We start from the raw sequence: 10428 nt of genomic DNA, 5'->3' as shown, positions 1-10428 counted from the left end.
ATCGGCAAAGGTAGTAAACTCACCGTAAATCTGGAGATGCATCCACTGTTCCCAGACACCAGCGCACTGAGACCCACAACCCTTACAAGCACTGTTCCAGCCTCCGAGGACCCCGGGAGTTGCCCACGGGGATGATCCCAAGCCTCCGCCAAGCAGGGGTCTCTCCAGGAACTACACCGGAGCTAGTCCCTCCTAGGGCTAAAGTCGGCTCTCGAGACCAGAGGACTGGGAAAAGACGGGTCAGAGGCCGGCTTACCCCTATAATTCTCAGTCCCCGTGTGGTTTAATCTAGGTGAAGGAAGGATGGAGTCCCAGGGTTTGGGGGAAAGAGAGTGCAAAAAACTGGGCTCCCCATTCTCAGTCCCACAGTCCTTCAGGGTATTGGGGTGCGGGACAAACAGTGTACAGCACCCTTTCTGTCGCCCCCTCGTCATCCCCCATGGATGACCTATCAGCAACCTGTCTGCAGGTGGTCTCAGGTAGGGGATACCGGGTACACAGCGCCCTCTCCTCCAGGGATGGGGTGCCCCGCCGAGGTGCTCCAGGTGGGACCAGCGCCCTTACTCGATCCCGGAGACGGACCGGAAGTTCAAGTTCTATCGGCCCCGTGAGCCCAAAAGCCTGAAGAACATGCCCAGCTCCAGGGGCGGGGGACAGGGGAATAGAGGCGCTCCGCACTTACCTTTTCGGGTTCGCCAGCATCCAGCTCAGCGATCGGCGTAGCCCCGGGTCGCATACTCGGGGCGCGTCCCTCTGTCCAGCATTCGCATAACGCAGCTGAGCCGCGCGAGTGAGGGACTGTGATGCGTCCCAAGCCCCGTTGCGTCTCTGATGACTGCGCACCAGCCCTCGCCGTTGCCCGCGCTCCGCCACCAACTTTTCTCCTGCTGCCGCCTCCCAGTCCCACCCTCATTTCCTTCCCAGTTTTGGGGTTCCGGGAATATCCCCGGCCCTCCGGGGGCGCCCAGCACCTACACTCTCCCGAGCGGATGCTGAGCTGGAGGAGAGCTGGGCGCAGGGGTAGAAGGGCGCAGGCGGAGACGCAGGGCGCCTCCAGCTCTGGAGAAGTGGCGTCGCGGGAGGCAGACGGACCAGGTGAGATGGCTCACAGCCGCGATCTCTTGTCCCTGCGAACCGACTCCTCTCGCGGGGAAACTGCGAGGTCGAAGTTGCAGATTCGGCCCCTCGCCCCCTGCAGCGGGTCCTCGGGAATTCTACCGGGATATGAAGAAGGGTCCTTCCTTTCCCCATCTACCCTTGGTCTCTCCCAGCAAGCGATCAGCGCCTCCGACTTGTAAATTGCTCAGTTGTCTTGGAAGCTCTTGACTTCAGGAATTAAAAATTCCGTGCATTTGTTGCATAACCATCCTCGACCTCCACTGGGACAACAGGAAACACGGAGTCTGTGTTTACATAGATGGACATTTACCAGTATTTGGCCTTCCCTGGTGTCTCAGATGGTAAGGAATCTGCCTTCAATGCAGGAGACCTGGGTTCCTTCCCTGGGTCGGGAAGATCCCCTAGGGAAGGGAATGGCTATCCACTCCAATACTCTTGTCTGGGAAATCCCATGGACAGAGGAGCCTGGCGACATACAGTTCAGGAAATTGGAAAGAGTCGGACACGAGAGAGCAGCTTCCACACTTTATCTGTATTTTGGTTACGCCTGTGTGTTAAGGCTCAAAACGTTATGTGCAAAAACACACCGTAAACTGGTAACGTTAGAAAGGTTAACTGTTGACTAGTTGTGATTATGTACTCATGGAGTTTAAACTCAGTAGGCTTCAGTTAACTATTAAAGAAGAAAGAACCCTCTCTCCTGCAGAATTGTTTCCCGAAATAGATTTTTTTTTTCTTTTCTTTGTGGGGGGGGGGGGGGGCGGGGCGGGGAGCGGGTATTTGGCTGGGGAAAGCCTAACTTCCCATTGCTCTGCCTCTTTCTCTTAGATTTTCAGGAGCACCGGGAACTTCTACCCTGGTGGTTGCCTCAGCCCGCCCTAATCAGGTGCTTCCTGTTCCTGTGAATCTGGAGGTAGTGGGAGCCAGAGCGACCCCTCTCCTGACAATACCCCAGTACCCAGACAGCACTCAACCCCCAGCTGCCACCCTTTCCCTGCACCCCTCTCCTAGTGCTGGGACATCCACCTCCATCTCCTCTTCTAGGAAAGGGATCAGGCCACCCATCTCTCTCCTGGGAGGCTCAGTCCAACCTCAGAAAGGAAACCAAGCTGTCTGTGTCCTGTGTCACCTTCTTGCTGCTTCATTAGAGCAAGAGAGAGCTTCCTGAGCCTAGAAAGCATTCCAAAAGAAAAGAAAACAAAATCCGACCAGTGAATGAGACTGGGAGAGATTCTGCACAAACTGAAAATCCATTGTATGTGTCCTTAGTTGCTCCAGAGTTGTGGCCAACTCTGTGCGACCCCTGAACTGTAGGCCCCCAGGCTCCCCTGTCCATGGAATTCTCCAGGCAAGAATACTGGAGTGGATTGCCATTCCCTTCTCCTGGAAAATCCATTTGTGTACCCTAACTCAGGCACACGGAGGTGCCAGGCCTAAGAGGAGCTGGGGGTGGGCAGGAGAAGGCACTTGGGGTGGGAGCAGGTCCCCCCAGAGAGCGCCACTGGGGATCTGGACCCAGGCTTAAGTGAAGGCGCTTCACTGGGTTTCCAGGTTGATTCCACTTGTCAGCCACGGGGAGGAAAGCTGGGAAAACAGGACACCAGGCCAGAGGGGTCAGAATTACATGTGGGCTCCAAAGAGGTCTGGGGGCTTCCAGGTGGCGCTAGTGGTAAAGAACTCACCTGCCAGTGCAGGAGACATGAGAGACATGGGTTTAACCCCTGGGTGGGGAAGATCCCCTGGAGAAGGGCATGAAAACCCAATCCAGTGTTCCTGCCTGAAGAATCCCATAGACAGAGGAACCTGGCGGGCTACGGTCCAGTCCATAGGGTTGCAAAGAGTTGGATGCCACTGAAGCAGCTTCAGTCCAGTTCAGTTCAGTTCAGTCGCTTAGTCATGTCCAAATCTTTTCGACCCCATGGACCGCAGCACACCAGGCTTCCCTCTCCATCACCAACTCCCGGAGCTTACACAAACTCATGTCCATCGAGTTGGTGATGCCATCCAACCATCTCATCCTCTGTTGTTCCCTTCTCCTCCTGCCTTCAATCTTTCCCAGCATCAGGATCTTTTCAGATGAGTCAGTTCTTTGCATCAGGAGGCCAAAGTATTGGAGCTTCAGCTTCAGCATCAGTCCTTCCAATGAATATTCAAGACTGATCTCCTTTAGGATGGACTAGTTGGATCTCTTTGCAGTCCAAGGGACTCTCAAGAGTCTTCTCCAACACCACAGTTCAAAAGCATCAGTTCTTTGGTGCTCAGCTTTTTTTATGGTCTAACTCTCACATCTGTACATGTCTACTGGAAAAACCATAGCTTTGACTAGACAGACCTTTATCAGCAAAGTAATATCTCTGCTTTTTAATATGCTGTCTAGGTTGGTCATAGCTTTTCTTCCAAGGAGCAAGCGTCTTTTAATTTCATGGCTGCAACCACCATCTGCAGTGATTTTGGAGCCCAAGAAAATAAAGTCTCTCGCTGCTTCCATTGTTTCCCCATCTATTTGCCATGAAGTGACGGGACCAGATGCCATGATCTTAGTTTTCTGAATATTGAGTTTTAAGCCAACTTTTTCACTCTCCCACCTGCTGTGCAGCACAGCCAAAATGATTTTGAAAAAAATACTGCTATGAAAATCACCCTCTCTGCCTGCCTGATGTCCACAATAAGGGAGTGAACTGAAGAAACATTGCCTTTATCTTCCCTCCTTTTGTATCCTCATGCCCTTTGTTTCTGTATCTCTTCCTGGATAAATATTTAGTCTGGCCTAGGCCCCACCCAGTAAGAATAGAATTGCTTTCTACTGAGCCCTTGCTATGGGCCTTTGTTTCCTCATTATGTTGTTCATTTGTTTGTTTCCTTGCTGATTGTCCGTCCCAGGGCCATTCATCTAGCCCTCAATGAAAACCCCATGGAGTATAACTTGATTCAACTCTGCCTTTTAGAAAAACATTCTTATTTATTTAATTACTGTATTTGGTTGCACAAGATCTTTATTTCCGCATGCTGAATTTCTCGAGTTGTGGTGCGTGGGCTTCTCAGTGCCGTTGCATCTCTTGCTGCGGACCATGGGCTCTAGGGTGCACAGGCTTCGGCAGTTGTGGCACACAGGCTCCGTTGCCATGTTCTGGGGCTAACAGAGCGCCCAGCTGGTGGTCCTTCCTCTGAGGTCCACAGTTGTCCATACCAACACAACCTCAGGTATTTGGAAAATTAAATATTTTGTGCAAAGAGGCATGTGGTGGTGGTGGTTTGGTTGCTAAGTCATGTCCAACTCTTGCAACCCAGTGGACTGTAGCCTGCCAGGCTCCTCTGTTCAAGGGATTCTCCAGGCAAGAATACTGGAGTGGGTTACCATTTTCTTCTTCAGGAGATCTTCCTGACCCAGGAATTGAACCTGGGTCTCCACTGCAGACAGATTTTTTACCAACTGAGCTCAAGGGACGCCTCCAAGAGGCGTGTATGTCTAGCAAAACCTGGTTCAGTGTCACTCACTCAGGGCCCATTTAAGAAATCACAAGTGTTTTATTTTCCGCCACTTAAAGCACATCAGATTACAAAGCATTCTGGTTTCATGTGGAATATTTGTAGAAGTATCCGAGTGATTTTTATAGTGAATTCACTGAAAGTGATATTAAAGAGTTTTGTAGAGAAAATATATTCTTCTGCCCATGTAAATACATCATGTTCTGTATTGGAATGTAGCAGGAAATGGATTGGGATATAAAATAACAGTCCATTAGCTCTGAAAAAAGGTGTAAAATTACAGAAATAAAAGAAATAGGGTGGCTTAAGTGAATACTGGTACAAATCAGGAGAAGAAATGCCACAAAAAATACTGGTAAATGGATTCTCATCTTTTATTTGTGGTATTACAAAAGCAAATGGCAGCACTGTGATTCAGGAAATATTGACTCAAAAGCAAGTCATGATATAAAATTAGATGAAATAAAAACGAATGGTTCTATTGGCAAGCAAAGAAATTAAGCAATAAGAAAATATACATTGGACTGAATTCCCACACAGGTTGCTAGAGGGAATGTTGACAAGCTAATATTTCTGTATAAATCAGGACAAAACATACAGTAAAAAAAACAGAGTTAAAGAAACCCCAAGGTCATTCTCATGCATGCAGTAAAAGCCAATATCTGCTCAGCTGTTCTCGCACTAACAAATGGCAGGGGAGAAAAGAAAAAAGAAGATTCTAATAGAAACTAGCTTGAACCCTGGTTTCAAGAAGGACCCAGAAATTCCATTCCTCTTGGAACTTTGCCTTGTGGTCGTAAGAAATTTAAATTTAACTCTCCTAAGGAAATAGCCCAAATTCTACCTTTGATCCTTTGGATGGGTAAAAAGCTGTTACTTATGCAGAAAATCATTCTAGGTTGGAAATCCATGTCCACTCTTTTCTGTGATGTTTGTGTTTCTATTTTCTGCCCCTAGAGGTAATAGAAGAGCCTGGGAGGCTACAGTCCATGTGGTTGCTAGGAGTCGGACACGACTGAGCGACTTCACTTTCACTTTTCACTTTCATGCATTGGAGAAGGAAATGGCAACCCACTCCAGTGTTCGTGCCTGGAGAATCCCAGGGACGGGGGAGCCTGGTGGGCTGCTGTCTCTGGGATCACACAGAGTCGGACACGACTGAAGTGACTTAGTAGAGGTAATAGTGTTTCCATAGTCTGTAAATCCACTATATTCTCTCCTTCCCTGTTGGGTTGTCAACATGTTATCCTGGTTCATTAGATACAGGATAAATATGTTGCTTTAAGAAAGTGAAGTCACTCAGTTGTGTCCGACTCTTTGAGACTGTAGCCTACCAGGCTCCTCCATCCATGGGATTTTCCAGGCAAGAGTACTGGAATGGGTTGCAATTTCCTTCTCCAGGGGATCTTCCCAACCCAGGGATCAAACCTGGGTCTCCTGCATTGTAAGCAGATGCTTTACCTTCTGAGCCACCAGGGAAGCCCCAGTATGTCGCCTTGGATAAAGATAAATCATGCCTTCTGATAAATACGGTCGCTCTTTACAAAGTGAGCAATACATACACTCCATTCAAAGGGTGATCAGAGACAGGGTGTAAGCAGGAAGTCAATAGATTATTGTACATCTCTCATTATTAGAGAAATGCAAATCAAAACTGCAGTGAGGTACCACCTCACACCAGTCAGAATGGTCATCAAAAAGTCGACAAATAGCAAATGCTGGAGGGAGTGTGGAGAAAAGGGAACCCTCCTACACTGTTGATGGGAAGGTAAGTTGGTGCAGCCACTGTGGAGAACAGTATAGAGGTTCCTCAGAAAGCTAAAAATAGAATTACCCTGCTGCTGCTGCTGCTGCTGCTGCTAAGTCGCTTCAGTCGTGTCCGACTCTGTGCGACCCCATAGACGGCAGCCACCAGGCTCCCCCATCCCTGGGATTCTCCAGGCAAGAACACTGGAGTGGGTTGCCATTTCCTTCTCCAACACATGAAAGTGAAAAGTGAAAGTGAAGTCGCTCAGTCGTGTCCGACTAGAAGCAACCCCATGGACTGCAGCTCCTCTGTCCATGAGATTTTCCAGGCAAGAGTACTGGAGTGGCTTTATGATCCAACAGTTCCACTCCTGGGACTTTACCTGGACAAAACTACAATTCAAAAAGATACATGCATCCCAATGGTCATAGCAGCAGTATCCGCAATAGCCGAAATATGGAAGCAACCTAAATGTCCATTGACAGATGAATGGATGAAGAAGATGTGGTACGTTTATAAGATGGAGTACTACTCAGTCATTGAGTAATATGAACAATGAATGATATAATGCCATCTGCAGCAACATGGATGCAACTCTACATGAACTAAGTCAGAAAAAGAAAGACAAATAGCATATATTACTTATATGTGGAATTTAAAGTATGGCACCAACAAACTTATCTACAAAACAGAAGCAGGCTCACAGACATAGAGAACAGACTTGTACTTGCAGACGGAGTCAGGAGTGGGGGAGAACAGGACTGGGAGTTTAGGGTTAATATGCAAGCTAGTATAAATAGGATAGATAAACTACAATGTCCTACTATATAGCAGACGGAACTATATTCAATATCTTGGGATAAACCATAATGGGAAATGATGTATAAAGAAAAAGAATGTGTATATGTGTATAAATGAGTCACTTTGCTGTGCAGCAGAGATTGGAGCAACACTGTGCATCAGCTATACTTCAGCGAAAAAATTAAATTAAAAAATAAGTGGATTGTCAGTTCAGTTCAGTTCAGTTGCTCAGTCGTGTCCGACTCTTTGCGATCCCATGGACTACAGCACGCCAGGCCTCCCTGTCCATCACCAACTCCCGGAGTTTACTCAAACTCACGCCCATTGAGTCAGTGATGCCATCCAACCATCTCATCCTCTGTCATCCCCTTCTCCTCTTGCTGTCAATCTTTCCCAGCATCAGGGTCTTTTGAAATAAGTCAGCTCTTCATATCAGGTGGCCAAAGTATTGGAGTTTCAGCTTCAACATCAGAAGTGGATTGTAAATTAGCCCAAATTTCTTAGAATCAGCCTGGGTTAAACAGTAAATATAATACCAGGGGTTCAATTTTTGCTTATTTTGTTTTGGTGTTTCTTGGGTAGCAACCTTGGGGACAGTTCCAAGAAGCTATTGCCATGAATATTTTTAAGCATGCTATTCATTGGGTTAATAGTTATTGTATTAAGAGATAGAGAAAATAAAACAAGTCACTGGAGTTGAAAATGTTCCAGGCTCTTTAAGCCTGGTGAAAAACCTTTGGTTTGAGCCTAGGGGATTTATAGGGAAACAGTGAGAAATTAAAAATTTTTAAGAGCGAATGGGTTTTGTATTACAGTGATTTGCTGTGACTTCTGGAGGCCTTTTTCTGAGCAGCTATACCTCCATACATAAAAAGCAAAGTAATCTTGACTTTAGTACTCCAATACTTTGGCCACCTGATTGAAAGAACTGACTCATTGGAAAAGACCCTAATGCTGGGAAAGATTGAAGGCAGGAGGAGAAGGGGATGACATAGGATGAGATGGTTGAATGGCATCACCGATTCGATGGACATGAATATGAGCAAGCTTCAGGAGTTGGTGATGGACAGGGAGGCCTGGCATGCTGCAGTCCTTGGGGTCGCAAAGAGTTGGACATAATTGAGTGACTGAACTGAACTGAACTTGACTTCAAGTTAATTCCATCTCAAACATGAACTTGGGGTGATTCCTCATTTAAGAGGCTTCCAACCTTCACTGCCATTCTTTCCCAAATTTCCTTATGTGATGGTGACTCAGATATCTGAGAACTTAGAGTCCTCTTCAAGGATCAGGGATACCAAGAGAACACACAGAAACAGACTACAAAGGAAGATACAGCCTCTGACCTAGCTGCATGCCTGAGATAGCTCAGAAGATACGTAGCCCATCCCAATTTACCACCACCATCCTTGCGAGTCACACAGAACAGCTCAACCTTTAGCAAGTGTTTGACTTTCCTGAGAATGTTAATAACATGTAGATTCTGGATTTCACGATGGAACTGAAACCTGCACCCACCATGGTGACATCTCTTAGCTCAAAGAAGGAATGAAATGTTCTATCCAGCTAGACGTTGAGCACTCTGAAATGTAGGTATTTTCTACTCATAAATGGTAACAGCTATTACAACAATACTGATAGCAGCCACCACTTTTAGACTCTGCACATTGTGTGAATATATCACACAAACGCTGTCCATTCTGCCCCCTCCTTGCATATGACATTACAGATAATTAAGTACTAACACTTGTTGAACCTTCCCACTAGCCAGGCAATTTTTAAAATTCTGGCTGTGCTGGGTCTTTGCTGTAGTGCATGGGCTTCTCTCTAGTTGCCATGTGTGGGCTTCTCTAGTTGTGGTGAGAGGGTCTCTTATTGTGGAGCTCGGGCTCTAGAGCATGCAGGCTCAGCAGTTGTGGGCTCAGCTGTTGCCCTGCAGCATGTGGGGTCTTAGCTTCTTGATGCAGCTTCAAACTCACGTCCCCTGTGTTGGAAGGTAGATTCTTAGCCACTGGACCACCACAGAAGTCCAAGCCAGGTGTTTTTCTAAGCATTTCATGTGCAAGAGTCATTCCAACCTTCACAACAAGGCTATGAGGGGAAGGGTATTATTGTTACCATTACAGCGGTGGTATTTTAAGACACAGATAGTCACATGGCTAAATCCCTCACATTTTCTTCAGGTTTCTGATCAACTATGGATTAAAAGACTATTAACTCAACACCTATTTCAAATTGTCACCAGCAATCGTGATTCCCATTATCTGTTCCCTTCTCATTCCCTGTTGTACTTAATGACCTTTCAGTATTTAATGCAACTTAATTAATTCAAGGTTCATCTTTTATTGTTTACGTGTTATGAGATGTAAGCTCTCTGAGCATTCTCTTTTTCCACTGATGTATCTTCAGCACCAAGGAGAGTGCTTGCAATAGAGCTGATGATTCAAACAATATATACTTGTGGAAGGTTGAATGAAGAGATTAGTTCAAGGTCATCTTGCTAGTGAGTGGCAAGGCTGGGGCTGGAACCAAGGTAGCCTGGCTCCACCATCTATGTTCCCAGGTACCATATTAAACTCAGGTCATTGAACAAATGACATATTTTCCAAGATCAAACAGCTGTCTCTGATGGGGTTGACATTGTCTCTTGGAGCTGAATCTGATACTCTGGCCTCTATACCCCAACACTGATTTAAATCCCAGACACAAGAGTTTTGGGTGAAGTAGAAAAGAATAGCTTTATTGCCTTGCCAGTCAGAAGGGGGCCACAGCGGGCTAATGTCCTCAAAACTATGTGTTCTGACCTGGAGGGGTTAGTGAGGAGTTTTATAGAAATGGTTCAAGAGGGGGTGATCAGCTCACGGATATTCTTCTGATTGGTTGGTGGTGAAGTAATCGGGAGTCAGCCTCATCAGCCTTCTGGTTCCAACAGGTCTGGGGTCTATGTGCTTGTGGGCAGCAGACAGTTAGCTTCTCCCACCTGGTAGGGGTTTCAGTATCTGCAAAACATCTCAAGGATACTGTTCTGTGAGTCCCTTGAGGGGAAACCAGGACCCTGCCCCAAGGCTGCACTCTTGTTTCTTGACTGCTCCTCCCTCGTCTCTGCATGCCCTCCCTCTCCTAATTAGCAACTGTTTGAACTTGCCCTTTGGAACTCAGGGAAGTTCAGGGTGGCTGAATAAAGCCTATCTCCTGAAAGCAATAAAAGAGGAGATACAGAAAGACTTTTTGCCCAGGAGCCCCACAGGGTCCTGCTCAGTTTCACTCTGAACTCA

At 46.8% G+C, this 10428-nt stretch overlaps 1 pseudogene; it reads left to right on the top strand.

Annotated features, from left to right (window-relative positions):
• Positions 1 to 683: 683 nt before the first annotated feature.
• LOC123329959 overlaps positions 684 to 10428 on the top strand; it is a 75292-nt pseudogene continuing 65547 nt past the window's right edge.

Source organism: Bubalus bubalis, chromosome 17 (genome assembly GCF_019923935.1).
Source record: "Bubalus bubalis isolate 160015118507 breed Murrah chromosome 17, NDDB_SH_1, whole genome shotgun sequence".
In the NCBI taxonomy this organism is placed as follows: Eukaryota; Metazoa; Chordata; class Mammalia; order Artiodactyla; family Bovidae; genus Bubalus; species Bubalus bubalis.
Note: the sequence above shows the minus strand (reverse complement) of the source record. Positions and strands in the feature narration are given on the sequence as shown.